Source organism: Rhinolophus hipposideros (genome assembly GCF_964194185.1).
Source record: "Rhinolophus hipposideros genome assembly, chromosome: 7".
Classification (NCBI taxonomy): Eukaryota; Metazoa; Chordata; class Mammalia; order Chiroptera; family Rhinolophidae; genus Rhinolophus; species Rhinolophus hipposideros.
The window spans coordinates 11,868,729-11,894,292 of NC_138053.1; the positions used below are offsets into that span (position 1 = coordinate 11,868,729).

At 38.0% G+C, this 25,564-nt stretch overlaps 1 pseudogene across 1 annotated transcript; it reads left to right on the forward strand.

Annotated features, from left to right (window-relative positions):
- Nucleotides 1–10,731: 10,731 nt before the first annotated feature.
- Nucleotides 10,732–18,129, forward strand: LOC308499491 (transcription initiation factor IIA subunit 2-like; annotated as a pseudogene). Its single transcript has 2 exons — nt 10,732–10,771; nt 17,794–18,129. The product of its transcript is annotated as a transcription initiation factor IIA subunit 2-like (transcript).
- Nucleotides 18,130–25,564: the final 7,435 nt, after the last annotated feature.

The window sequence follows — 25,564 nt, forward strand, 5'->3', positions numbered from 1 at the left end:
TTAAACTATGGTGGGCATTCTACTACCATATACAAACATCTACAACTTTTAAGCCTCAAGAGAAAAATCAAAGTTTGTCTTCAAATATAGGTGTATATTATACTAATCGCACAAAGTCCCATAACTAACTATTCTTTAGCTACATAATCAATATTGATTGAGCTTCAACTACACACCAGGTTATACTAACCACGAGGGATACATGTATAAATAGATGTAGTTCCTGTCTGCTTTTTGTGAAGAAAACATCATGTCACCATCTACATCTACTGTTTCTCCGGTGAAATTGCTGTTGTTCCTTATATTAGATGATACTAAAGTTGAAATTGTTTGATACCTTAGTGAATTTCTTCTTATTATTGTTTTAAATTTCGTTTGATACAAACAGCAGTTGAATGAATGGTTTGAATTGGGGATATGTCGATATTTTATTCTCCTATGAATTATAGAATGTGATGATTCAGAAAGGTGCACACACCGGCTCAGCATCAGTCGTTGGGTATTGTGGCCGCCTTTAGTGTAAATCTTGCCGAAACTTCAGCTCAGAAGACAAAGGGCTCCCAGTTATATTTCACAGGACCTAGAGGCTTCCCTTGTCGCTCAGGCTGCTTCTGAGGAACTTGTAGGCCGATACCTTGTTCATTCGTGCGGCATGGCGTAATTAGATTCAGTAGAGTATAAAAATGTCTGCATTTATAATAATTCTTGTCAACATTGATAAACAGTAGATGCCATTTTGTTTGCATTCCATGGAGGATGATCTTTTTGCAAAGCTTGCTGTGCAGGAGAGACCTGGGTTCTCTTTCAAGATGACTCAGCTCTTGATTGGCTGTTCTGTGAATCAGTTACCTGGAAATAATGTAAATTATAATGGGAAGTTACAAGTAGGGACAACTAGCCTGCAGGTCGTTGAGCATTCAGAAAAACCCTGCCAATTAAATGAGGCATTTCGGTCAATTGGTGATGTAATGGAGACAGATATTATGGAGTCATTGTAATGTGCGTGGTGAGTGTTTCATGCTCACAGGCGTGGGGTACACATTGTGATACCTTGATCACAGGCACTGACCACAGCCCTAGCTCTGCCACGTGTCTGGAGAGGATGATCAGGAATACATTTATCATCAGCCTCCCCCCCACCCCCATACAACTCAAAGCTCTCCAAATTCTAGAATATCCCATGTGGTTGAACAGCTAATTCCATGCTGCCTCATGTTTTCCTTAACTCCTTTCACGTGTGATAGTCTTAGCTCTCTGAATAGATTGGCAGAAGGCATAATCCCAGGCAAAACTTAGAAGTGTGAGTCGCTGGTGCTGGCAGTCCTCCCACCTGCTCTCTCATGGTGGCCACCCCCCAAGCCCCCAGAATTACTATCTTTACTTATGACCTCTTTTCTCTAATAGTACACCAAACTCCAGGCCTACCCAGTGGGACCTTCCCAATGAGGCAAATCTGGCTAGAATTCCAGCTCAGTACTTACTGTGTAACCTGTGGCAAGTTCCTTATCTCCTGGTTTGCTTATCTGTATAAGGCTAAAAACATGGGCGGTTGTGAGGCTTGAACAAAAGAAGGTATGGCTATGGCTTGCACAATGCCTAGCACAAGTTAACAGGGTCATGTGTTACTTTTTTCTTCTCCTTCCTCATGACCCTCAGTCACAGTCTACCTTCACAAAACACTACACTCACTGGGGCTTTCATTTGGCTGGCTCTCAGAAAGTACATCTAGTACATGAAAATGATGCACTTTTAAATATGAAAAGGCTTTAGAAACGATCTGGACTAGAGGTTGTTCTGTGAGGCCTCAGCTTCCCTTGGGGAAGCCTGAAGTGTTGCCCAAGGAGTGGATGGGGTAGATCTCTGGCCCTTGACCTTCTTCGACCAGAGAACTGCTGCTTTTATCAGTTTTAAATAGTAAGATTCTCATAAGATTTCATTCTGGGGGTACAAAAACTATTCTGTTTCAAAAAAAAAAAAAAAAAAAAAAAAAACCTTGCAAAGCTGCTTTGGCCAGTACTTTGTTTTAGTATATGTGCTGCCAAAGTGAGCACAATACTTCATTTTAAAGATAAGGAAAATGAGACCCAGAGGGGTCAGAGGTCTTGCTCCTTCTACCCTCCAAGCCACTGTACTCCTCCTATGGCACTTTAATGCCACTTGACCAAACTCTACGTTGTGTTCATGGGAACGTCGGTCAGTAAAGATTTATTACATTTAAATTTCCCTCAAAGTGTCACAATTGTTTGGCATTAAAGTCCCTTCCATGAGTGTTGACATAATTCTTTCTAAGGCATTGGTGACTGCCAAGACTCTGAGTTTCATTACCCAATGTATTTAGATTTCAAAAAGTGAACAAGTCTTTGAAAATATTTTAAGATAATTACTCAGTAATACATAAATATATGCTGCTAAACATTCAAACAATGTGGAAATATATGGAGTAAAAAACAAAAGTGCTTCTTCAGCCATCAGCTTTCCTCTGAGCAACACCAACTAACTCCCTACCCCACTACTGAATCACTGTTAAATGTTTCATTTAATGCTGTTAATTTAACACTATTAAATGTGTAGTTTACCAGATATTATCGTGTAGCTTATCAGATATTATTCTACGTATTTATATACATTCACATATAGTTTTAGTTTTCTCCATGTAAATGAAAGGAGACTCCTCATACTGTTTTATGACGATTTTTTCCCCCTCCTAACAACATCATTGAGATGTTTCCAAGTTAGGAAATATGTGTCAATGCGACTATTAAATGTCTTCACAGTATTTCCATTATATTTCATGATGTGACTGTCACTAAAAATGGGCAAGAACATGGTTTTTTTTTCCCCCATTACAAATATACCTCTATGTACACATTTGAAAGTATATTTCTAAAATACCTGGAAAATTCCACAGTCAATTAAAAAAATCGATAGGTATAGACATACTGCCTTCCAATTTCAATATTCATTTATATTCCCACTGCAAAGTACAAGACTACATTTCCTCATTATCTCAACCAATACAAAATATTTAAATCTGTACATTTTTCTCTTTTATTACATTTTTAATTTTATGTCTTAAAATTTTCCATTTAGAAAGACTAAAGCAAGATCTTGTTTTATAAGTCTTTGTTTATTGGTGGGTTGAATGCTTTTGCATGTGTTATTTCCCTTTATATTTTTTCTGTAAATTATCTGTTTATATTGCACGTTTTTCTATTGGTTTGTTTGTCTTTTTCTTATTGATTTATACTTTGTGTATTTGGATATTAACTGTTTTTAATATATCCCACATACTTTATCTTAATCCTTTGATATATATGGTACACATATTTTCTCTGAATTTGTTTAACTTTTGACTTTGTTTATGGTCTTTTGACATACAAGACTAACAATTCCATATAGCCACATCCGTTAATCTTTTTCTTTATGGCTTCTGCAAGTTCTGTCAACTCTCCCAAGTCCAAACACTGTTCCCATCTTTCTACCAGTCTTGCCTAAGACACTGTCCCTTCTTGTAAGGACCACTGCAGTACCCTCCTAACTGATCATCCAGCTTCTACTCTTGTCTTTCCATAATGTATTATTCTTTTCACCTCCTCCCTTTAAAAATGTCTGTCTGGTATTACACTCTTCTCCTTAAAATTCTATAATTGCCTCACATTACATTTAGGAGAAATCCAAACTTCTTACTCTAACTTACAAAGCCCTAAGCGGTCTGGCCTACCACTCTGACTTCATCTTATACGGGTACAAAGCTTCAGCTACATCAGCATTTAAGTTTCTCAGACAAGCTAAGTTTATTCTTAGCTTATGGCCTTTGCACTAATTATTCTCCCTGAAGAGAAAACATCCTTTCCAGCTCTTTGAATGACTTGCTCCTTGCCATTCACATAACAATTTAAATTTGATCTCGTCAGAATTTCCTCCAAAAACAGCCAAGGTAACTTTTGATCATCACATGCAGTGTTAACTCTCACCACAATACACATGGCATGATTTGATCCTCTTTTTATTGGTTGCCTGTTGGTTGAATGATTAATCTACTTATATTTATATATCCACTCAACTACCTACCTATCCATCCATTTATCTATCCATTTATGTATCCACTCATCTATCCATTCATCCATCTCTTTGACCTGGTCACTAATATTTAAAAAATGTATTTACTGCCATTTAAATAAGGTTTGGGGAGGGAGTAGAGATAAATATGATTAATTGTAGGATGGCCATATAATTTATCATTCAAACTAGGACACTTTTGAGAGTAAAAGAAATTATAATTTCACTGGGACAAGAGATGTCATCTGGGTCTGTCTCTAGCATATGGTTACCCCGTTAACTATCAGAAGTTCTTTTATTTAAATTATTGAAGCTTCATCACATTTTGAATACCTGATATGTTTTTCATTCCCTTTTTTTAAATTTAATAAGGCTCTTGACTATTCTAGTACTTTCATTCTTCCTAATGAACTTTACATCGATATTATCAAATTCACATAACTCTATATTGGGCTTTTTCTCGGAATTGTTATGTTTGTAGCAGAAATAGTATTCAGGAACATGATATATTGCATTTGGTCAGAAATGACATTATTAAGAAACATAATGTATCTCTCTCCCTTTATTTCAGTTTTTAAATATATTTCAGAATATTTAATGTTTTCTCCATGTAAGTGCTGTATAATTTTTGTTAACTTTTCTCTAAATTCTTTTATGTTTTGCTGCACTGCTATATATGGGGAATTTTTTTTTCCATTTTATTGCCTTACCTATTATTGTTGGTGTGTAGGAAAGCTCTTAACATTGGCTTATTTATTTTATAACCATTTAGAACCCTACTTCAGACATTTTTTTCTTTCATCCCATGTTCTTTGTGTAGGAAATATAGCTGTGCTCACTGTGGAAGATTGTGTTTTTCAAAAATGGCTGCAATAGCATCTTCCATCCTATGTGCTCTTCTGAAAAAACGTTGCCACTCCTCCAGCAAGACTCCCCTGTCATTGAATCTGGGCTTAGTGCTCACTTATACCTAACAGCACAAGGGACACTGTGTGACATCTGAGCCATTCAACTTTTGCCTCGTTCTCTTGAAACACTCCCTCTGGACGCGCCCTGTGGGGATTCTCCCCTATACAGACGCTCTCCTATGAAGAGCCCAAGCCACATGGAAAGGCCATGTAGATATTCTGGTTTACAGTCCCAGATGAGCAGCTTGGTTATCTTTGCCTAGAAACCAGCCATGTGAGTGAAGAAGCTTCCAGATGATTCTAACCCCAGTCATTTTAGTCACCCCAGTCATTCTTAAGCTGTGAGGCCCCAGCCAGTGAGGAGAAGAGATAGGCCATTCTCACTGTGCCCTGTCTAACTTCCTGATGCTCTGAATCTGTGAGTACTAAGTTTGGGGTTGTTTGTTATACAGCGTAAGTAAACAGAACACTCATGAATCAGTGCATCGAATAAAGAGTCATAATACTTCTGCCATTTGCTGTCCTTATGGCCTTCATCAGACTCATTAAGTTTTCTTGGACTTATCTGTGAAGTGCTATCTGCCTTTCCCAAACCACAGAGAATCAAGTGAGAAAATAATGTGAAAGCACTTGGTACAGATGAGTATGAGTGTAAAGCCCTCTCCTTCAACATAAAGAGGTGCACAAACATAAAGGCTAAGTTTTGAGTCCGTTATATATATTGTTTCTAAGGTCAAACAGGTTTAACGATTTCCCTGTGCAGAGCTGGCCTGACTGCAGGAAAGGAGGTCCTGGCTCCAGGGAGCTGCATGCCGCCTCTCTGAAAACATGGAAAGAACTCTCTGCTCCTTAATGATAAATGACTGGAATTTTTTCTGGGAAAGGCAAGATTTGTGTGGTTCCATGGAGGATTCAAAAAATCCAGATAGCTCAGACACCACCTGAGGTAAAACTAAAGCTGCCAGAGAATATCGCATCTTTATTGAGGTTTTTCTTTACAACCTAAGGTTACCACATTAAAAACAATCAAAACCACTTGTTGGGAGAGCTGCTTACCATGTTACTCCGAGGCAAACCAAGGCATCAGCCAAAACAGCTTAAACCTTCAACATGAAGTGCCAGAGTCATCAATGATGAAGCAAAAGCTCACCAATTTGTATGCAACCCAAGAAAATCAGAATTAGCTACAAAGTGTTTGACATTTAGAAGAGCAGTGAAATAGTGATCACATTCTCAGTATTTCCATGCTGTTTTCTTGTGAATCTAAGAAAGGGAAGTATTTATACAGAAAGGATAAAGATTTGAGCGTCCTGATTTACAAGTATTACAATTCTCAAAACCAATTTCTTATCACCCTCTTTTTGTTGCTATTCTGCTGTATCCAAAACAATCAAGCATCCTTTTCAGTGGCCTGTTTTAAGAATTTTATAGCTGTGAATAGGCAAATGAATAGGATTTAAAGCTTAAAGACAGTGTGATCTATTGGAAAGGACATTTGCTTTTTAGTAAGACTTTCGTTGAAAACATATGACACACATATTAACAGCATTAACTTCAGCTATCTACCTAAACGTTTTGAAGCTCAGAAATGGGGTAATCAGGGATAATAATATTTACCTTTTCATGGTGTCGTAAGATTAAGTAACCCCTTATGTTTAGGGAAACAAAGTCATATTGACATTTTTACCTGAACTTCCCTGGAGCAAATCCTCTATAAACATTATTGCTGAACATCTCAACAATCTCCTCCCTCTTTCTCAATTTCCTCCAGGTATTTATGAAACATCCTAGGTGTTTCTACAAATGCTTATGCATACTAGGTCTCAGGCCTCATAAAGTTGAGAACAAAACAGTCCTTCAGCCTCGGCTTCCAGGCCCTCACCCTGTAGGCTTTACGCTGGAGATTGGGCATAATTTCCTTTCTATAATACCATTTTCCTTCTCCCTCCTGAGTTACCTTCCTGTTCAAGTTCATAACTACCTCTTACTTGTATGCAAATCAGTTCATGAAATAGACTTGGGAATTCTCAGACCTCCCAGGTCCTCAGCACAACCAGACCCTGAATTCCAGTTTGGACTTGGACACCTGGCACAGAGTGTGTCACATACATTATCTACTTTTACACTGAGGGAGGCTAAGTGGCATATCCAAGATCACACAGTCAGGACTCAAAGTCTTGTGATACCACAGAGCCTCCTCTATATGCCACATTTAGAGTTAGATGCTGGATCTACATTGCCTGACCTCACAGCTGGGATCAGGCCCTTTTTCATCAGTGACTTTGGAAGAGTTCACTCTGGGACTACTTTGTGGCTTAGCCTGGTAGCTCTCCTCCATGATATTGACTTCTAAAGATTCTCCTGAAAAATCTTACGACGCCTTCTGACTCAGTAGGGAAAAAAAAAAAAAAAAAAAGAAATCACATCTTTATTTTCAACCCTTGGCAAATATGTGAGTGTACTTTTCCTCGGTGAATAATTGTTCTTTGTGTTGAATTTCTATTGTGTATTCACAGTTTCCGTTTATGGGCAGAGTCATGGTTTAAAATAAGCTGACCTGATAGAATTTCATGTTCAATACCTTCCCTTTCCCTTTCCATGTTATCAAAGTGCTGGGATGTTTCTTGGAAATATTGGCAGAGAAGCTGGGTAGTGCTGTCACACATATACATACAGAGCAATCCAGTGATTTTTGATCCTCCATCAAAGATGCAGACCAGCTGGCATCCAGATTTAGGTGCAAATGACATGTAGTTAGTGCTCAGTGAAGTCAACTTAGGCAGTTCAGCCAGCTGACTTCCATGAACACTCCCTGTGGAGCATTAAAAGCTCATATACCATTGATTTCCAGTCAAGAAACTAATAACTGCACTAGCACAGTCAAGGAGATGCATAGTCGGTTAAAATAATCCCCCAGAGTTCCTCTTATGAGGGAGATCTGCAGGCCTCCTCAAGTCTCAGCCAATTATTTTCTACCCCTTTGGAAGGTTTGGACTACAGACCTCAGAAAAATGTACGAGGCTCTTGGCTCTATCTTGGAGACTTCTGAGGAGATAGGAAAATCAAGTTGCATTATTTTGTATAAGGCGAAAGGTAATTTCTGTGAATGGAAATACCACATAACTATTAAGTTATAGCCAGGACCTTTATTATTATATTATTTTTCTCCTGCAGAATTCCTTTGTGTCCTTCCTCATTGTTCTCATTCAGATTTCACTTCATTTCTGTGTCTTCTTACACGTTTGGGGCAGGAATTTAAACCAAACTGAAACTTGTATCAAACCCATAACCACCAAACCATTAGGTTGGTGCAAAAGTAATTGCAGTTTTTGCAATTATGTTTGATCTTTTTAACTGCAATTACTTTTGCACCAAATTAATAACTTGCCAACCTTGAACCAAAGGTGGATCCGTCAGTCAATCTTGATTTAAGACATGGGCTAAATGAAAGGGTTTTTAAAACATTTTCTTCTTTTTGAAATTCAAATGAATAGGTTAGAAATGAAATAAACATTTATTGTGATCAAGAACATCAAAATATTCTCAGAAATAAACTAAACAAAATGTGTGGATATTTAATTCCAAGGTCTGCAATCAAAGTGAGAAATTAAGATCACTGTTTGGGCAGTTAGGAAGGTATGAGGTCGGACAATTAAGTTAGCCAACTCATACTAAAAAAAGTGTCACATACCCCTTTGCTGAATATCACTGCGGTCACCTTCAAAGTACTCCCCTTGGAAAGCTATGCACCAATGCCAGCACCTCATCCACCCTTCAAAGCAATTTTGAAACTCTTTTTCTGGAATGCCCATCAGAGCTGTGGTCGTATTACCCTTGATGTTCTGAATGTCATCAGAATGGCTCCCTTTCAATATTTCCTTTATCTTCGGGTAAAGAAGGAAGTCAGTGGGGGCCAGATCGGGTGAGTAGGGAGGGTTATTTGTTTACTGGCTAAAAATTCCCTCACAGACAGTGCCCTGTGAGCTGGTGCATTGTAGTGATGCAAGAACCATGAATTGTTGGCAAAAAATTCAGGTTGTCTAACTTTTTCATGCAGCCTTTTCAACATTTCCAAATAGTAAATTTGGTTAACTGTCTGTCCAGTTGGTACAAATTCATAATGAATAATCCCTCTGATATCAAAAAATTTTAGCAACATCGTTGTAACAAGTTCGCTAACTTAATTGTTGGTCCTCGTATATCTTGTTACTTGAGATGCTGGGAAGATGAATAAGGTTTTTTTGTAGCCGTGACTCATTTCTTGCCAGTAACCCCTCCCCCCACCCCACAACTTCAGGAAGATTATTATCTGAAACTTGGATTGGTTTCTAGAGTCTCCTGGTGCTGTATTATCTAGGAAGTCCTTGGAACGGCTAGGAAACTGTTAACCGATCAAATCCTTGTTCTTTCCACTCCTATTAACTCCTGAAACTTATAAAGCAGATTAGGCACAGCCCGAGCTTTCTGAGAAAAATGGGAAAGAGAAAAAGAAAATGTCTAATTTTCATAAGGTATTGTAGAAAAGCTCTCCCTCTTAGCCTTGCATTATTTAAAATAATGACCATAACACCTGTACTTTGCTTTCTCTGAGGAGACCTCAATTTTGTATATTAGGCAAAAATAACCCCCTGAACCACTTTGTATGCTGAAACTCGCCAGGCAACAAGAATCTCAATTCAGCCTGACATTTCCATTAGTGTTAAAATGAACGATAGCCAAGCAGCTCACATTAGCACCCTCTCATCTCAATTAAATGTGCCAGGAAATTACTTTTGACACTTCAGGGGACAATTGTTGTCCACCCCCTACCCCATCTCTATATATCAAAAGTCCCACTGTTGTCACCTATGTTGGTTTTAGCTCAATTTGTGCCAATGATCAGAATTTCCATTTTAAAATAGTAATAACTGACATTTATTGAATGCTTACTGTGCGCCTGTATACTTTAACTTATTTAATCTTTAGTACATCCTCATGAGGGAGGCACTGTTATTCCCGTTTCACACAAGAAGAAAATAGAGACATAGTGTTTTAGGTTCTTTTTGTCTGTGGGCTCTGTGGGAGCCTGACTTATTTTGCTCGCTGTTGTATTCTGAGCACCTAGAAGAATACCTGCTATGTAGTAGTTCAATAAATACTTGTAAAATGAATGGATGCACAAACAACCTCAAGATCACATAGCCACCAGGGACCCAAACTTACCCCAAGGTCACATAGCTAACTGGGACCCAGATTCAGCTGGCCTGATGCTCGTGCCCTTTCAATCCGCGGCACAGGGTTTCAGGCGGTGTGGCTACCCTGTGGCCTTGCTCAGCCCAGAAGAGGAAACCATGGCTTCCTCCTCACTGTCACAGTCACTGGGAAATCACCAGCCAAAGCAGGACCACTTTTAGGTCCTTAGGGTGGTCATTGCTACTTGCTTGGGCTTACTATAAACAGTCTGTGACCTGAAGAAGTAACAAAGTGTGGTGGAATCAGAGAGAATTCTTAACCTCTCACTGTTCCAGTTCCATCATCTGTACAATAGAAATAAGTATATTTACCTCACACAGGTATTAAATAGAAAAAAAAAGTACAGAAAACATCTCGCACCAATGTCTTACACACAGCAGGCATTCAGTCATGGTTTACTTTTTCCTTCTATTGAATCTGAGGCTGTGTCACCCATTTTTAGATAGGCAGTGTCATTCTCTGCTGTCTTTCTCTCAAGCAAAATGTGGAGGGGAAAAGCCTGAATGAGGACACTCTCCCTGGGGTGTAGATGATGCCGATGTATTCAATTGGTGCTGACTATTCTCCCACAGGTAAAAATGTTCCCTTGCAGATATTTCAGCACGTGTGTAAAATACTCTGAGATAATTCTGGCATTCGTGGACATGGGAAAAATAGCCAAACTGACTGAGGGGTGGAGGATGCTGGAAGAGAGCCTAATTAAATAGGTTATGAATCACTAGGGAATATGCTAAGGCTCTAGCAGTTTTGAGGTTACAGAAGGCAGCCTTTTCAGAATCTTTCTTAAGGGAAGGAAGGAGTATAATTAAACATTACAATGGACACAAATTTTAAGAAAGAACCCACATTTAAAAAATACACATATGGAGATAAAATACTTTTTTGAAAATATTCCTTGCAGAGAAAAGCTGTGCCTTCCTAAATTTAATTGAAATACCTTTGAACTTGATCCTTGAGTACAAGATGGGACCCTGGTAGGACTGAAGAGGAAAGGGAGAGTGTTGCGGAAAAAAGAGCCAAGTGGGGAGATCACTTGAAGAGTGGGGTCTCCTGTGTTACCTGGCCTTGAGTCTGATGCTCCCCACAGTGGAGCCCTGCAGCAGGAGCCAGTTTTGCAGCTAAGCTTTCATTTTGAAGAAGAAAGAAAAAGGATGGGTGTTGACACACCTGTGCTAGAGTCCTCACGTAGATAGGAGTCCTAAGAGTCCCAGCTCAGGAGCTGCTACTACAGCTCACAGTGGGTTGCAGTTTAATGCTGAAGAAAGTGTTACATCCCAAACAAGACAGCCAGAACGGAAGCCAAGTTCCCAGACTGGGAGGAGAGTCGCTCCCCTGTTTTCCTATTTCCTTGACCAAGTTCACCCAAAGGATTAGCACCATTGCTTGAGCTCCATAAATTGTGTTGGAGATTCGAACAACTGAAAGAAAGCCTTCAGTGAAATGTTTTTCCTTTAAGATGATGGGTAATAACGCCAGATTTAGGAATGGGATTTAGGAATGGGAAGACAAAGTAAACATGAAGTCCCATTTGTCTCTCTTTCTGCCTCCTGCAGGGTTGTGTTAAGTAGCCGTATGGGGAGGCATGTTAGCTGTGTTTGTATCTCATTTCCATGGCTACTTCATGTGTCTCCTTTTCGCCTGCCATCTTCTTTTATTCTTGTCTTTACTTATATCTCCCCACCCCCAGCCATTCCAGCTGTTTAAACTTCCAGTCTTTGCTCCTTTCTTCTTTCTTTCTAATACATTCATGTAACTTTCCGAGCTTGACACGTTTAATGATACCTCTTTTACACCTCTCCCAATGGGTTAAATGCAAGAGATTTTTCTTTTAAAGTTAATTTGAAAGAATACATCTCTGAAAATCATTTCTTTTTAATTGGAATGCCTTTTGAGATAATTTGATACAGATTGGGGTGCAGCAAAAGGAGGGCTGCGCATTCCAGCACTGGAGATCTTGGTAGGTCCCAAGCAAAGTAAATGTGTCTTTCATTAGTGCCATGATAGCCCTAGAGAAGATTAAAGTACAATTTAGAGGTAAACTAGCACGTTTTCTGTGAGGACAATAGCTGACTAAATTATCAACCCTATACCTTCACAATATGATTATCGAGTTTAATAAGAATTCTAAAGATCTTATTATTCATGTCTTAGTCCTGAGTGCCTAAAATCAACTTTAAATTATTCATGTAAAGTTAAACCAAAGCATTTGGCATTCTCCTATTACCTAGCACTCTTCTCCTTCTATAACATGTTTAGGAAAGTGGCAATGATACAAACTCCGTAATATAGTGTACATAATATAACTACACGTTTAATATTAATGCTTTCGTTGGATAACTATCTTTGGGTATGATTCCTTTTCTCTTTCCCTGTAACCCCGTTCACTGCTTTTTCTACCCTTCCTGGCTTGTTCATTTATTCCATAGATGCTGAGTGCCTACCAGCACATTATGCTATGTCCTGGGCATTAGAAACACAGTGGTAAACAGACAAGTCTAGGTCATCCTGCAGCTTAACATCTACGTGTTTTCTTACGTGCCTCCTTTCCTACTAGCCTCTCAATGACTTCATAGAAAAAAACTCATTTCTTGACTTGGACATCAGTACATTCAAACACAGCAATGCTAGTCTCCCAAACACAATGAATCCTACGTGAAGGCAGAAACAGTTTGGCTTGTAAGAGTATACCTTGAAATTAATAATTTATAAAGCGTTGGAAAGTATCTACAGTGTGTGAATCTTTGGTGTAGATACTTTGTAAAGTATCTACAGGGTGTGAATCTTTAAGATCTATCACAAATAAAACCCATATGAAAACTTTGAGGAATATATAACATATACACACATAGATTTTCACTATTTTTTTAACCTTTGAGTTAGCTTTATTTTTAAAGTCTTTTTTAATATAAGTATAATTTACATATAGTAAAATAAGTAGCTCTTAAGTGTTCAGTTTAATGAATTTTGATAACCACATATGGTTATACAATACATAACTTCTAGTAAGAGAGAGAACACTTCTATCATCCCAGAAAGTTCCTTTTCCTCATCCAGTCAATGCCCCATTTTCCCCAATCCCAGAGACCACCACTGTTCCAAATTCTCTCACCATGTTAGGTTTGTCTGTTCTTGGACTCATATAAATAGAATGAGATAGTATGTACTTTCTGGTTTCTTTTTTCCCCCTAAATATTATGTTTTTGAGATTTATCCATATTATTGAGTATATCATTAATTAGTTCCTTTTTAATTCTGAGTAGCATTCCATTGTATAGATATACCACAATTTACTTATTCATTCAGTTATCGATGGACATTTGGGTTGTTTTCATTATCATAGTAATGCTTCTTATGCAAGTCTCTTTGTGGACTTTTAAAAATTATTTATTTTGGATAAAGATGTAGAATGGAATTTCTGGATCATAAACTAGGTTTATGTTTAACTTCATAAGAAATTGCTAAACAATTCTTCAAAATAGTTGTACTCTTTTACATTTCCATTGCCAATGTATGACAAAACTAGTTGCTCCATATCTTCACCAATAATCTGTATGCCAGATTATTATTGATTTTATGAATCAATAAATATGTAAAATCAAATTTTACATATTATGGCTCTAAGTCCTAAGTTATAAATATTTATGTGAATGTTTTCTCCAAATCTTTGAATTTTCTCATCAGTGTTCTCCCAAATTTATTGCTATATCCTGTTTATTTTCATATTTTAGTCCCAGTAAATTTAGGTTTTTGAAATAGAAAAATCAAGAATTCTATCTTTTCTAAAAATCACTATAGCATTTGTTCTCTGAAGAAATAAAAACAGGAAACCTTTGCTAATTAAATGGAAGAAAGGCCAGAGAGTGTAAAGAAATCAGGAGTAAAATTAAAAATGTTTTCCTGTAACACAGTGTTGAAAACTATTTTTTTTAAAAAAACGAGAATGGGAAAATATATATACAACTGTAGGCAGAGAATAAAGAGAAAATGATGAGAAAGGATCTTGAGAGAGATGTACAAAAGAAAGGAATGATTAGTGGAGCCAGGTTGAGAAAGAGATGGGAGGAGATAAATCAAGAGTACAAGAGATGGGGTTCACTTCTGAAAGATACCTAACACTTTACCTGAGAGAAGTAGGGAGGGAAGGATGAAAATACAGAAATATAGAGAGAAAAGAGAATTTGTAAGATGTCCTGTCAAATGGCTTTGACCTAAGTAAAGTACAGAATAAGTCACTCCAGAGACTGAGAAAGATTGAGTTGGCCTAGGAGCCAGACCATCTGCAATAGCTCCTGTCAGAAAAGCAAGGAAGAAAAAGTTAGCATAGGGTTTGGCATTTAAAAGGTAGAAAAGGTGGTGAGGAAAGCAGACATAAAATTGTTTTTGTAGATAACATCATTGTCTATGTAGAAAATCCAAAAGAATTGACCAAAAAAGACAAAAAATTCTGAAACTAATTGATTATAGCAAAGTTGCAGAATTTAAGGTTAATATATAAAGGTCAATATATTTCCAGCAATGAACAAGTAGAATTTGAAATACCATCTATTTATTTAACACAAACCCAAGCAGAATCCCAGCAAGTTATTTTATAGATATCGACAAAGTTATTCTAAAGTTTACATGCAGAGGCAAATAACTCAGAATAGCATATACAATACTGAAGTTGGAGAGCTGACACTACCCAGCTTCAAGACTTACTATAAAGCTACAGTAATCAAGACAGCATGGTATTGGTGAAAGAATAGACAAATAAATCAGCAAATAGAGCGGAGAGCCCAGAAATAGACTCCTATAAATAGGAGAATATATTTGTACAAGATACGTCTGATAAATGACTTATTCAAAATATAAAAAGAACTCTTAAAACTCAATAAGAAAACAACTGATTAAAAAAATGGGCCAAAGACCTTACCAGACACCTCATCAAAATGTTACCGCAGGCAGAAAGTACCAGGGCCACAGGGAGATAGTGGGGAGGAAAGGAAGGAGGAAGTGCAGGAAACATAGAAAAGAGATGAGAAAAATTCCTAAGATAAGGTGCGGCTACAGATAATTGTAATGGATTATAACACTATTAGCATTGCAGGCAGGGGAAAATCTCCACCCCCTGTGTCACTATGACAGTCCCTATAAGGAAATCCCTCCTCCCCATGGGAAGGAGGGGTCAGCAAAGACCCATCCTGGGAATGCCTGTAATGCCACCCCTGAATATTTTGCACCTTCATTCAAATACCAGGGGTGCCAAAAAATGTTTACACATTTTAGGAAAGGAAAAAAACTATTAAAATTGTAATAATATATACCGATAACAAAAGATGAATATAAGTCATATGTATACATTTTTTTGGCACCCCCGATGTAATCCTAAATTTTCTTTGTTCTGGGGCACAGTCGCTCTCCTCCTGGGCCTGTCCACTCTCACATTTTGGGAATATATTTTCTTTTTTTAATAAATCCTCAGCTTGCCGTTGTTCACGTGACATTATTTGTACATCCTGGAATGCCTTCCTGAGATGATACAAAGACCCTTTCATTCTCTGGTAACAAAAAAAGATATACAGATGGCAAATTAACATGTGAAAAGATGCTCCACATCATATATCATCAGGGAAATGCAAATCAAAACAAGAAAGATACAACTACACACCTTTTAGAATAGCCAAAATCCAAAAATGACACCACCAAATGTTGGCAAGAATGTCGAACAACAGGAACTCTGATACACTGCTGGTGGGAATGCAAAATGGTACAGCCACTTTGGAAGACAATTTGACAATTTTTTAGAGAACTAAACATTTTTACAATGCGATCCAGCAGTCGTGCTCCTTGGTATTTACCTAAAGGAGTTGAATACTTATGTCCACACATACCTGCTCATGGATGTTTACAGCAGCTTTATTTATAATTGCCCAAACTTGGAAGCAACCAAGGTGTCCTTTAGTAGGTGAATGGAATAAATGATCTATGACGTATCCACATAATGGAATATTATTCAGCACTAAAAGGAAATGATCTATCAAACCACAAAAAAAACCATGGAGCAACTTTAATTGTATATTACTAAGTGAGAAAAGCCAATCTGAAAAGGCAATATATTGTATTCCAACATATATGACATTCTGGAAAAGGAAAACTATGGCAACAATAAAAAAGATCAATGGTTGCTAGTGAGGGAGGGGATGGGAACAGACGAATAGGTGGAGCACCAAGGATTTTTAAGGCAGTAAAAATACCCTTTATGTTATAATAGTGGATACATGTGACCCATAGAATGTACAACACCAAGAATGAAATGTAAAGTAAACTATGTGCTTTGGGTGTTATGATGTATCAATGTAGGTTTACCTTTGGTTAAAAAAAAAAAATACGCATCTGGTGAATGATGTTGACAATGGCAGAGGCTCTGCATGTGTTGGGGCAGGGAATATATGGGAAATATCTGTACTTCCCCATCAATTTTGTAGAAAACCTAAAACTTCTCTGAAAAAAATAATCAAGTCTTGGGGCGGCCAAATGGCTCAGTCGGGTAAATGGCTCACTTGGTTAGAGCCCAAGCTCTCAACAACAAGGCTGCTGGCTCAATTTCCGCATGGGATGGTGTGCTGCGCCCCCTGCAAATAAAGATTGAAAATGGTGACTAGACTTGGAGCTGAGCTGCGCCCTCCACAACTAGACTGAAGGACAACAACTTGGAGCTGATGGGCCCTGGAGAAACACACTGTTCCCCAATATTCCCCCCCCAAAAAAAAAATTTTAAAAAACATTTAAAAAATCACGCCTTTAAAAAAATTCAGTCGTGTGCCTTCTTGAAAGTGATTCCTTCTTGCTGGTCATCAAGTTTCTTTCAAAAAATTCTTTCTCACCGGTTTTTCTGCTTCACATTTGGTGCTTCTGAGCTTGCATATTAAATTTACTTTTGCTTCTCAGCACATTGCATATGTCTTGTGGAAAATGAGGTACTAAAAAGAGGGAGAAAAAGAGAGAGAAAGCAAGACATATCAGATCTGAATAGGGCTCTAGGTGAAACAATGTATCTCATAACGAGCCCCTAAAGAAGGTGGAGAAGGCTCATTTATAAAGGTTCAGTCTATTTTGCATCATGTCTTCATGTCTTAACTAAAACTACTAGTCAGCAAATTTCATCATCGCTTGCAGATTCTAATTTTCCCTCAATCTTCCAATAAATACACTCAATTATTCTGACAAAATACAGTCTCTTGTGAAGATAAATTTAATAAAAAATGAAAAGATCTGTGGTTTCCAACGCCACCATGGAGGAGGTGGTGGGGGAAGTACCCTGTTTCCCCGAAAATAAGATCTAGCCGGACCATCAGCTCTAATGTGTCTTTTGGAGCAAAAATTTACATAAGACCCGGTCATATTTTACTATAAGACTGGTCTTATATTAATTTTTGCTCCAAAAGATGCATTAGAGCTGATGGTGCGGCTAGGTCTCATTTTTGGGGAAACACGGTAGGTACCTCCTGGTGGGCTCTTGGCTATGCTGCTTCTGTCTGCTCCGTGGCCGGAAGTGCCTTCCCCACAGGACATCAATGCAAGACTGAACAAGGAAAAACACTTTCTTCCTCCTAAGCCAGGGCGTATCAGTTATACAGAAATATCACTTTGGGAAACAGTCCTTAGGAAAACCTGGATGAGATCATACAACCTCAATAGGTCCCTCTGCAACTTACCCTTCAAGTTCTGCTTCTGTTTGGTAAGGTGATCAATTCAGCATTGGCTCAGAGGGTCAGGAACAGAGTCGATTTCAGGTACTCTAAATATGCACAGATTCTCTGACAATGTGTGGACTTTTGTATTGAATCATGTTGAATTCAGAGAGGTGACAGGATTTGGTAAAGTGAAAATTGTAGCCTGTGGTGGTAAAAATACTGGCTCCAATAGAACAAATAGAAAAATGGCTTTTTAATGCTATCTTGTTATTATTCATTGCTTTTAAAAAAAAATTAGTTTCAGGTGTACAAAATAATGTAATAGTTATCCATTTATGCCCCTCACAAAGTGATAATCCCCCTCCCCCGATGTACTACCCCTCTGACATCTTATGTAACTGTTACAATTCCACTGATTCTATTCCCTACACTGTACTCCACATCCTGTGACCATATATATATATATATATATATATTAAATTATGGTGGACACTCATTATTATTCAGCCTCAGGTGTACACTGCCGTGCTCAGGCACCTACACCGTCCCTGAAGTGGTCTCCCTAATAAGACAAGTGTCCATCAGATACCCTACAAAATCTTTACGTTATTGATTATATTCATTGCTTTTTAAAGAGAAGCACAGAAGAGACTTGAAAATTTATTCTAGAATTTCAAAAATGACTTCACGGTGCTATGCTGTCAGTGAATCCCGTAGAAAGAAGCTTATTACTCTGGAGCCTCTTACATTACCTTTATTATACAGCATGAAGATATAAAGCTTTTTTAAAATGACAAATCAAATGCCATTGCCTTCCTGATAACATTCTTTTTTTTAAAATAAATTTTATTGGGGAATATTGGGGAACAGTGTGTTTCTCCAGGGCCCATCAGCTCCAAGTAGTTGTCCTTCAGTCTAGTCGTAGAGGGCGCAGCTCACTGGCCCACGTGGGAATCGAACCAGCAACCCTGTTGTTCAGAGCTCGTGCTCTAACCAACCAATAACATTCTTTAATAAACTCATTTTAAAGCTCAAAAAACAAAAAGTGAAAGCAGGAAATTGAATTTACTCTAGCTTTGGCTTTGTTTGCAGTGGAGCCCTCAATCTGACTTTCCTTTAACTTTAGTCGACTATGCCAATTCACCACAAAAAACCTAATAATACCTCTGGATCAGCATTTGACAACCCAATGGATTCCTTGGTTAAAAATGTCCGTTCCTCAGTCAATGGTTATTATCATATAAACCCAGATTTTCCATTCTGTTTTCTGTTTGGCCTAGGACAAGTGGCTTATCAGTTGTACCTAGTTTTAAAATTTTAGAATCCTTCTGCAGTCTAATATTATTATCTATCTGTTATTTATTATCCATCTGGAGTCTATTATTATCCTTCCAATTTCAATTATTCATCCCTTAATTGTTTCAGACCGATGGGCAAGTCTTCTAATCTCCAGGGAAGGACAGGCTATTGTGACCTAATGCAGGAGTCAGTAAACTGCACTGTTTAAATTTAATAATAGTGAAGGGAAATGCAAGGTATAAAAGTCACTGCCCTCCAGGATATAAGCATCTAGTTGCGGAGGTAAGACACATGTGTGAAACAACAGCTAACACACTAGATTATTAAGTGTCTAACGTAGGCTTTTGAATATGCTGTAAAAGTTCAGAAGCAGGAGAAATCACTGTGGGCTGGAGAACTCAGGAAAGATTTTGGTGAAGGGATGGAGACTGGAGGATAAACAGGATTCCAAGAGGAAGACAGAAGTGGGAGGGCAGTCCAGGTGGAAGGCATCGTACAAGTGAGGCACAGAGACGAGAAGGTGTCTGAGTACTTGGGAACTGATGGTTAGAACAGTCATTAGAAAGCAAGGTTTGCACTCAGAAATGGGAGATGAAATGGAAATCGAGGATGGAATAAACAGTGGTGGCACTTACTTATGACCTGTCCAGGGAATTTGGAGTTTGTTTTATGAAATGTAGGAAGCTATGTTTAAGCAGGAGAGCAACATGATACATTTAAACCCACTTTCTCTGTGGTTCTCAGTAGACAAAAGATTGCCGTTAGCTTTTGTCTCTCACGTACTGAAATGTTAATTTCCTAGATGCTAATTATTGAATTCTGTTCGTTTCTTCCTGGTAGTCGATGCAACTCTAAATCTGTGTCCCATTCTTTTAAAGGTACATTCACCACAAGTCAGAGCCTTGAGAAGACACTATTGTCTTTGTTTTGCTGCTGGAGATTCAGGTAAGTACCTATGACTCAACTCTTAGTTATTAAGCTGACTCAACAGTCAGGGGCTGTGCAACATTAACCCTAGAGCCCCAATGTCTGGTATTTAGTTTTCCTTTATTTTTTTCCTACAGAAAACTTTTTGAGATTCGATGAACTCTTTCTTGGAAAGAAAAAGGCCAGTTTTCTTTTGGTGCTATGAAATGCCTCCCAGAGAGATGCTAGTAAAAGTCAGATGGCCCCACTGAGAACTGCTGTGTCTCAGAAGAATGGAATTGTCTGAAGGTGGTTGTCTGTGGGAAGGGGGGCAGGCAAACCACCACATACTCTCTTTTGGACCGGCTATCTTTGGGAGTGACTCAATACTGGGAGTCACAGAGATAAGTAACCTGTTGGCCTCAGCTAGAGAAAGTTTCCCTTTTATTTTGACCAGCCCTATACTAACCAGGTCACTGCATCCTGTATTCATGGCTTCACAAAGCCCTGCTTTTATTCTAGTTGGAGGCTGATCTCTATTCAGGATCTCTGTTGTTGATGACCACTGAATAAAGGGAAAGGGATCTGATGCTGGCTGGGCCAGGATGGGCAGACCTGGGAAGTGGAAGCCTCTGAGTCTCAAAATGGGGCACTCTCCGGGCCCACACATTGCCCCTCGCTTCTGCAGCTCCCATTTTCAGGTCCCTAAAAAGTGTTAATACTGCTGTTTGTTAGTGGGGTTGTGACCCATCTATATACTCTTGTTATATTGAATCTTGGAGATTTAAAATACTTAGCAGAGGCAGTATATATGAATAGGTTGGAATTTTGGGGGCAGAGGAAATTGTATCATGCAAACAGCCACCTTTTCTTTTGTATATATAATTTATGTCTTTAGAATTTTAGAGCTAACTGAGATTTTACAGGTCATTCATTCTAGTCATTCCAGTTTACAAATGAGGAAATTAAGGTTCAAAGATAGCAACCACTATGCTGACCAAACAACCATCCTGATTTGCCCTGGATACAGTGCTTTCAATGCAAATGGGGATAAGTTGGTCACCCCAACAACCAATGAACTAACTCAAAGTTTTGTAGCAGTTTTTGATATACTGCAGACTTCCGGTATAAAGTCAACTTCCCATGACAGCATAATGCGATAAAAATATTTCCTCATTCAGGAGCAACGTATTAAGATTCTAGAATACTGTAATATCAGTGTAACTTTGTGTTCTGGGATGTTGATGAAAGTTTTCTTCCACTTCTAATTTAGGCCATCTTGTCCCTAAGAACTTAGCATTAGCACATAAAATTTCAGCCTAATTTAAACTTAAGGATAGTAGGCTGTTTCTGTCATCGTTGGACAGAGAAAAAGTTATCAGTGAAGCAAACCGAGGATAGCCAAAGGAAGCATTTGTTCTGGAAATTCATTTAGGGCCATCGTTATAGGATCTAAAATATATGAGGCTTGGATAGAAGGCATAAAGCAATGGATAGGAGTTCTGTTCTGTTCTATTAAGAAAAATTGGGACAATTAACCCAAACTGTTATTAACAATTCTTCCAGCTCAAATTCTTGTGGCTGTAACTACCTTGTTTCCCTGAAAATAACACCTAACCAGAAAAAAAGCCCTCGCATGAATTTTCAGGAGGACATCCCCTGAACATAAGCCCTAATGTGTCTTTTGGAGCACAATTTAATGTAAGACCCAGTCTTATTTTCGGGGAAACACGGTATACAGCAGTGAAGTCACTGAGGCATGTAGCTTTCAAATTGCCTCATTAATTTATAGGCCCAACTCTTTGTGATAAGGGTGAAATGCTTAAAAACCCAGGTTGATAAAACTTGCTGAACCTGTGTGAAGATAGACCTTTTATTTACTCCTGAAATATTGGTGATCTGTTGGATTTTCTTCTCATGCTACATGCTGCCTGGGGGCAAACTCATCCTCACCCATGACATCAGCTAGTATTTATAACAGAGTGAGCAAATGTCCTGTACGTCTGCTATTACCTCTGGCCGTGGTTTGACCTTGTACTCATTACTGCTCAGCCTTGATTTGGCCGCAGAGTCCTTCCGAGCACACAGTTTCAGTTTAACCCTACAGACTGATCAAAACTGGCACCGTATCTACTCTGGTACCCAGATTAACCCCAAATGTATATATCTAATCCAGACCGCCTCCAAGCTGTGTATCTGAATATCTGATGGCCCATCTCTACCTACATGACTTAAGTGTACCTCAATCGCAGCATGTCTAAGTATAAAATCCTCACTTTAAACCCGAAACCTGCTTCTCCTCTGTCTTCCTTACACTTACTATCAAATTAGTCACAAAAACTCGTGCCTTTTTTGTTCTTGAATTCTTCTTGACTTCTGGTACCTTCAATCCCTACTGCCACTGCTTTATTCTGGGTCTTGCAAAGCCTGCTTGCTGGTATCTCTGACTCCATTGTCCTTTTTTTCTTCCACATTTCTATAAGAGGATTTCTCTCAAAACTACAAATCTCATATGTCATTCCTCTCCTTACACACGGTCCATAGTGGCTCCATCATGGCTTTCAGAATACATTTCAAGCCTCTTAGCTCAGCTTGTAAGATCCTTTTCATTTGTCTGTGACTACCTTTCCAGAGGTGCTACCTTCTTCCCCGTTTTTATACTTGCTAAAGATTTCACTAGTTTGTCTACCAAAAATACCACATTATTTTGTTTTAGTAATCAAATCCTTACTAATGTTTTAGTTTTCCATTTTCTAGCTATCCTTTTTTATTTCTAATTACTTTGTTTTTATTTTTCTGTATTAACTTTCTTAATTTGATATTTAGATAATTTATTTTCAATTCTAATGTTCTCATAAATGTTTTTAAGGCTCTGGATTTTCTTCTGCATGTTGCTTTGACCACATACTATAGGTTGTGTTCTCCTTGTCATGCAGCTCTAACTCGTTTATACTTTTGGTTTTTAATTTGATTTTACTCAGGATATTTTATAAAAAGAATCTTAACAATTTTCAAATAAATAGATTGTTTTTTCTCTCTTTTTTTGTTTATTTGTTATGCAAGAGAGTTAGAAAAATGTGGCTGAAATAAATTCTTCATTTTGAAATTATTGAGCATTTGTGTATAGTTGTGTGTGTCACATGGCCATAGCAAATATTACATGGAACTTAAAAAGAATGCATATTCTGTTACTGTTAAGTATACTGTCCTCTCCACATGTGTTAAATGAAACACATTCATTGTGACATTCAGATATTCTTTTAGAAAGAGTTTTTTCAGTGGTGTCTTTTCTGACTAAGGGTGTAAAGTGCATGCTCTCCAAATACTTCCCTTGTTCTTTTCTTTAAATTAGATTTTGGTTAGAATAGAATTCTAGATTCAGAATGGCTTTCAAAATTGTGATGATATTGTTTCTTTGGCTTTTTAGCAATCCTATTTACAGATAAATTCAATGTTAATCTGATTCTGTTTCCTTATTTGGTATACTTTTTCTCTCTCTGAAGTGTTTTACGATAGTCTCTTTATTGTTTGCATTCTGAAATTTCACCAGGATGAGCCTGTGGGTTTGTTTTTTTTTTTTTTAATTTAGGGCTTTTCATCTGAAGATCTGATAAGAGCCTTTTTCTTTATTATTATTATTTTTTATTATTTCTTTCCCTCTCTTCTTTTATTTATTTTTAGAATTCCTACTAAATGGATGACTGTTCTTCAGATCTTTTTCTCATGTTCCTTAGATTTTTCCCTGACATTTCTCATCTATTTTTCTTTCTACACTGTGTGGTGGGAGAATCACTCATCCCTGTCTTCCAGCCGACTATTGGACTGTTTAGCTATGTGCCTTTTGCATATTTTGATCATCTTTTCAACTTCTCCCTTGCTGTTTGTTTCACTGTGATCTATTCTTTTCTTTTGAGCAATATCCCTTTCAGCCAATTTGAGGAAATGATGTTTATTTTGCAGATGTATTTAATTTCCTATGTTTATATTATTTTGTAGTTTTCTTTCATTTCCTGTGATTCTATCATTTCCCCAGGGGTTAATTCTTCCACTTGTTGAATTTAGAACTCTGTTATTATTATTATTTTTTAATTGTATTTGATGTCTTTTCTGTTGGTTTTCCTCAAATATTTAGACATTCTAGTTGTCTGTGCCCAGCTGTAGAGGTGATTCCTAGCCAAGATGAACATCACTGTTCATGCGATACCAAAACAGGTTCTGATGACAGGAGAGGAGCTGGCCCCAGCAGTTTGTATGGGGGAGTGTGTGTGGGACCATCGTGCTAGGCGTCCCAGTACCTCCAGGAAGCACAGGCTGTCCAGAGTACTTGCTCTGCTTCTCCAGTTTCAGCCGCTCTGTAATTTCCTGCCTCAATGCCCACTTTAGAAAGTCACCTTCATGGCTTGATCTACAGACCGATCAAGAGTCTGTAGCTCTAAGAAATAACCACTTCCTTCAGGACAACAGGGACGTGGGTAAATGTTCTGTGACCCTTAATGAATCACCCCACCAATTGTCTTCATCCTGCTCTTTCCCCTAGTTCCCACTGTTTCTGCTCTTTGGATTATTTGGAAACACTCTCTGTTTGACCTTCTATTTCTTCTGTATGAGACTGTGATTTCCTTACTTTTCTTAGGTTTTACTTTCAATCTGGTCTTAATGGCAATACATCTTCCAGAAATTTGATTGGTGGCATCTCTTTTAAATTTACCACTCTGCTAAAATTTATTTATTTTGTATGTACATATACTCTTTTGTAATTTCAGTGGTTTTTTTTTTTTTTTTTTTCTGAGAGAGTAAACCTTGTGTTCAATTAGCCAAGTTGACCTGGAAAGCCAACTGTTTGTTTAGGCCTTCCAGATGTGACCAGGCTTTTCCATTTCATTATTCTCTCTGTTGAAGAATTTAGAACAAGTGTCTCAAGGTAAGGTCAGAAGTGTTCTGGGCTGTGCCCCAAAGGCTCTTTCCTGGTCATGATCAGAGTCTCTTGCTGAGGTACATCTTAGATGTCTTCTGCCTCAGGGTGAGAATGAGGAGACCACTTTATCTCACCTTTTAGGGAATTTAATCACTAAGACTCAAACTTTGAACAAGTTATCTCAAAATCTACTTCACATTTATCTCAGGAAGTTTCAGGACCTATGTACAATAAGGACTCCTGGTTGTTCATCTTTTCATCCCAGAGTTTCCCCAGGAGGTTGCCCAAAACAGGTCCCTTGAATCATTTGTTTGTGGAACACTTTTCACTTTACCTACACTTTCACATTGATATTTTATTTGAGCCTCTTGACAAATTTTCTCAGTAGATGTGGAATATTATCCCCTTGTAGTGCATGAGGAAATTGATTCAGACAGCTTACTTGCCAAATTATACAAATAAAATATCACACCCTGAAATTCTTTCTCTGAGGAAACCTCATGTTGATTTCTTTAATGATGGAGGTGAGACCAGTGTCCTTAGACAAAAGCTGATTTTAAATCTAGATATGA